Source organism: Vicia villosa, linkage group LG3, assembly GCF_029867415.1.
Source record: "Vicia villosa cultivar HV-30 ecotype Madison, WI linkage group LG3, Vvil1.0, whole genome shotgun sequence".
NCBI classification, from domain to species: Eukaryota; Viridiplantae; Streptophyta; class Magnoliopsida; order Fabales; family Fabaceae; genus Vicia; species Vicia villosa.
The window spans coordinates 137,214,129-137,220,128 of NC_081182.1; positions in this window are offsets into that span (position 1 = coordinate 137,214,129).

Below are 6,000 nucleotides of genomic sequence, written 5' to 3' on the forward strand. Positions count from 1 at the left end.
CTCAGAAGATTGCATATGAAAAAAAAGAAACAGAAGATGATTTAGTCAATGAATTAGGGTTTTAAAAGTAAAAACGTTAACGTTAGTTATTATAACTGGAACTAATTTTTTGAAAATATTAGGACAAACTATAATCTTTATTATTATGATTTGTATTCATCATTATATTCATTAAAACGTTAGTTATTAGCATTGATTTTTTGACCGTAGTATAATATATTTGCTTACCATGTTCTATTTCCGCAAGTGAACTAACTTTGTAGTTGATTTCAGGAGCTGTCTCTGCCAACGTCAGAAGTTAATCTCCCAGATGGGCTATTGGCAGTTCCTCTTTTACGTCATCAGGTTACTTTACATATTCATTCGTTCTTTTCAATAAATGATATTATAATAGGTGTATTTACATCATCCAACTGATATAAATTGTTGTGTCAGAGAATCGCTTTATCGTGGATGGTTCAAAAGGAAACATCAACTTTAAGCTCTTCCGGAGGAATTCTTGCAGATGATCAGGGTCTTGGAAAAACTGTGTCAACTATTGCTTTAATACTAAAGGAAAGGCCTACGTTGCTCGAGGCGTGCAACACTGCACAAAATAGTGTATTAGAAATCGTGGATTTGGATGATGATCCACTTCCTGAGAATGGTGTAATGAAGAAGGAATTTGACGCGCGTCAAGATACATCTAGAAATGGAAAAGCGATCACAAGTGTGAATTCTTCGGTTCATGCAAAAGGCAGGCCATCTGCAGGAAACATACAATTTAACTAAAAAGAAAAAAGAAAAAGAAAAGGAGAGTACAACATAGAAAAATGGAGAAGCAAGTGTACAAATTAACTAAAAAGTAAAAAGATAGAGAGGTTAAAGAAGTCTAATACACCAAAGCTTCTACTTGTGAACTCATGTATCCCATTGAGTTATACATAACTTGTTTTTCATTTGACGAATGAATGAATGTAAGTATTTTTCTATTCAGTCTCATAAACAAAATATGTCCATTTCCTATTATTTATATACTTAAGTAACTGCCCGATAATATACAAAGTCACGGTGTGTTGTCAAACTGTTTTATAAATAAATATGGCCACGAAATATGATAGAACCCACGTTCTTTTAAACTTAATTAATTAGTTAAATTAATTTAGTGGGTGTTATGTCCCACTACTTAAATTAATTTAGTGGGATGACATATTATATTAATTTTATTATAAAATAATTATTAGATTAATTTGTTAAAAGAAAATTTGATTTCATTTTAATTATTAATCATTAATTATTAGCAAATAAATTAATGGAAAAATTTGGCGGGAAAATTTGGTGGGAAGAACTTCTAAGATTATAATAATATATATGACATATATGTGCATTTGCACGAAATTTTAATTTTATGTTATAGTTGCTATCCTACTCTTGTTTTATTTTATGTTATAGTTGTTATCCTACTTTGTTTTATTTTATTTATATGTTTTTATGATACTTTTGTTTTTATTTTATAATCACTTTTTAAAATAAGTTTTTATCAACAAAATTATCCTTTTATTTATATAAATAAAAAGCTCTTTTTATTTAATAGTTATTTAAATTATTAATATTTTTCATTATTTTTATGTTTCAAATACAAATCATTTATTATTTAAATAAACCCGTGCATAGCACGGGTGTACCGACTAGTTCTCTTATATAAGTATGCATGAATATTAAAATTTATATTGTTTACCTAATTTATAATTTTAGCATAAATTTAACAGTATAAAAATAAAAGAAATTAAGAGGAAAATCTAATATAAATATTTCGCAATTTAAACTATGTCATTGCCAAACACATCAAAATTTCATCATAGAAAATAGATAATTACGATTATTAATGAATAAAAAGAATAATTAAATTGTCAAAAAAAAAATTAAATACATTATTATTTTTTGTTTCCGTAATAACATTTTGAAATTTCGAATACAGAATGATTTTTATAAAGTGTTGCATAAAGTAATTAAGAACGATTGTAAAATGGTGCAGTATCTGAAAAGTTGCAACACTTGGTAAAATAGTTGAAATGGTGTGTTTCATCAAGGATGACAACCTTGTGAAACAACACTACTTGTCCTATAAATTAATCATTCATGATTTGTAAAATAATAACAATCAATTTTTAAGAAATAATTCTCTAAACATGTCACAATTTTCTAGATTTGATAATAGCAAACAGTATATGGCGGGAGGCACAAGACCAAACCCACTCGACAGGGAGCACATGTTACGTGCATTGAAGGTTGCCAGCCACTTTTACTTTGCCAGACAACAAATCGTTTTTGTTCTTATTGATAATTGTTATCGCCCTCTTAGAAATACAAATGGATAGAATAATTTTATTCAAAAAATGATTTTTCTTCTTCTGCTTTTCTGTTCTCACTTCAGAAAATTGTTGTATTTGTGTATGAACTTGGATACAAAGTAGAAGAGAGCCTGTAGTGGAGAAGTTGGATTTTTCTTGCATGGAGAACTCAGAAGATTGCATATGAAAAAAAAGAAACAGAAGATGATTTAGTCAATGAATTAGGGTTTTAAAAGTAAAAACGTTAACGTTAGTTATTATAATGGAACTAATTTTTTGAAAATATTAGGACAAACTATAATCTTTATTATTATGATTTGTATTCATCATTATATTCATTAAAACGTTAGTTATTAGCATTGATTTTTCGACCGTAGTATAATATATTTGCTTACCATGTTCTATTTCCGCAAGTGAACTAACTTTGTAGTTGATTTCAGGAGCTGTCTCTGCCAACGTCAGAAGTTAATCTCCCAGATGGGCTATTGGCAGTTCCTCTTTTACGTCATCAGGTTACTTTACATATTCATTCGTTCTTTTCAATAAATGATATTATAATAGGTGCATTTACATCATCCAACTGATATAAATTGTTGTGTCAGAGAATCGCTTTATCGTGGATGGTTCAAAAGGAAACATCAACTTTAAGCTCTTCCGGAGGAATTCTTGCAGATGATCAGGGTCTTGGAAAAACTGTGTCAACTATTGCTTTAATACTAAAGGAAAGGCCTACGTTGCTCGAGGCGTGCAACACTGCACAAAATAGTGTATTAGAAATCGTGGATTTGGATGATGATCCACTTCCTGAGAATGGTGTAATGAAGAAGGAATTTGACGCGCGTCAAGATACATCTAGAAATGGAAAAGCGATCACAAGTGTGAATTCTTCGGTTCATGCAAAAGGCAGGCCATCTGCAGGAAACATACAATTTAACTAAAAAGAAAAAAGAAAAAGAAAAAGAGAGTACAACATAGAAAAATGGAGAAGCAAGTGTACAAATTAACTAAAAAGTAAAAAGAAAGAGAGGTTAAAGAAGTCTAATACACCAAAGCTTCTACTTGTGAACTCATGTATCCCATTGAGTTATACATAACTTGTTTTTCATTTGACGAATGAATGAATGTAAGTATTTTTCTATTCAGTCTCATAAACAAAATATGTCCATTTCCTATTATTTATATACTTAAGTAACTGCCCGATAATATACAAAGTCACGGTGTGTTGTCAAACTGTTTTATAAATAAATATGGCCACGAAATATGATAGAACCCACGTTCTTTTAAACTTAATTAATTAGTTAAATTAATTTAGTGGGTGTTATGTCCCACTACTTAAATTAATTTAGTGGGATGACATATTATATTAATTTTATTATAAAATAATTATTAGATTAATTTGTTAAAAGAAAATTTGATTTCATTTTAATTATTAATAATTAATTATTAGCAAATAAATTAATGGAAAAATTTGGCGGGAAAATTTGGTGGGAAGAACTTCTAAGATTATAATAATATATATGACATATATGTGCATTTGCACGAAATTTTAATTTTATGTTATAGTTGCTATCCTACTCTATTTTATTTTATGTTATAGTTGTTATCCTACTTTGTTTTATTTTATTTATATGTTTTTATGATACTTTTGTTTTTATTTTATAATCACTTTTTAAAATAAGTTTTTATCAACAAAATTATCCTTTTATTTATATAAATAAAAAGATCTTTTATTTAATAGTTATTTAAATTATTAATATTTTTCATTATTTTTATGTTTCAAATACAAATCATTTATTATTTAAATAAACCCGTGCATAGCACGGGTGTACCGACTAGTTCTCTTATATAAGTATGCATGAATATTAAAATTTATATTGTTTACCTAATTTATAATTTTAGCATAAATTTAACAGTATAAAAATAAAAGAAATTAAGAGGAAAATCTAATATAAATATTTCGCAATTTAAACTATGTCATTGCCAAACACATCAAAATTTCATCATAGAAAATAGATAATTACGATTATTAATGAATAAAAAGAATAATTAAATTGTCAAAAAATAAATTAAATACATTATTATTTTTTGTTTCCGTAATAACATTTTGAAATTTCGAATACAGAATGATTTTTATAAAGTGTTGCATAAAGTAATTAAGAACGATTGTAAAATGGTGCAGTATCTGAAAAGTTGCAACACTTGGTAAAATAGTTGAAATGGTGTGTTTCATCAAGGATGACAACCTTGTGAAACAACACTACTTGTCCTATAAATTAATCATTCATGATTTGTAAAATAATAACAATCAATTTTTAAGAAATAATTCTCTAAACATGTCACAATTTTCTAGATTTGATAATAGCAAACAGTATATGGCGGGAGGCACAAGACCAAACCCACTCGACAGGGAGCACATGTTACGTGCATTGAAGGTTGCCAGCCACTTTTACTTTGCCAGACAACAAATCGTTTTTGTTCTTATTGATAATTGTTATCGCCCTCTTAGAAATACAAATGGATAGAATAATTTTATTCAAAAAAAGATTTTTCATCTTCTGCTTTTCTGTTCTCACTTCAGAAAATTGTTGTATTTGTGTATGAACTTGGATACAAAGTAGAAGAGAGCCTGTAGTGGAGAAGTTGGATTTTTCTTGCATGGAGAACTCAGAAGATTGCATATGAAAAAAAAGAAACAGAAGATGATTTAGTCAATGAATTAGGGTTTTAAAAGTAAAAACGTTAACGTTAGTTATTATAACTGGAACTAATTTTTTGAAAATATTAGGACAAACTATAATCTTTATTATTATGATTTGTATTCATCATTATATTCATTAAAACGTTAGTTATTAGCATTGATTTTTCGACCGTAGTATAATATATTTGCTTACCATGTTCTATTTCCGCAAGTGAACTAACTTTGTAGTTGATTTCAGGAGCTGTCTCTGCCAACGTCAGAAGTTAATCTCCCAGATGGGCTATTGGCAGTTCCTCTTTTACGTCATCAGGTTACTTTACATATTCATTCGTTCTTTTCAATAAATGATATTATAATAGGTGCATTTACATCATCCAACTGATATAAATTGTTGTGTCAGAGAATCGCTTTATCGTGGATGGTTCAAAAGGAAACATCAACTTTAAGCTCTTCCGGAGGAATTCTTGCAGATGATCAGGGTCTTGGAAAAACTGTGTCAACTATTGCTTTAATACTAAAGGAAAGGCCTACGTTGCTCGAGGCGTGCAACACTGCACAAAATAGTGTATTAGAAATCGTGGATTTGGATGATGATCCACTTCCTGAGAATGGTGTAATGAAGAAGGAATTTGACGCGCGTCAAGATACATCTAGAAATGGAAAAGCGATCACAAGTGTGAATTCTTCGGTTCATGCAAAAGGCAGGCCATCTGCAGGAAACATACAATTTAACTAAAAAGAAAAAAGAAAAAGAAAAAGAGAGTACAACATAGAAAAATGGAGAAGCAAGTGTACAAATTAACTAAAAAGTAAAAAGAAAGAGAGGTTAAAGAAGTCTAATACACCAAAGCTTCTACTTGTGAACTCATGTATCCCATTGAGTTATACATAACTTGTTTTTCATTTGACGAATGAATGAATGTAAGTATTTTTCTATTCAGTCTCATAAACAAAATATGTCCATTTCCTATT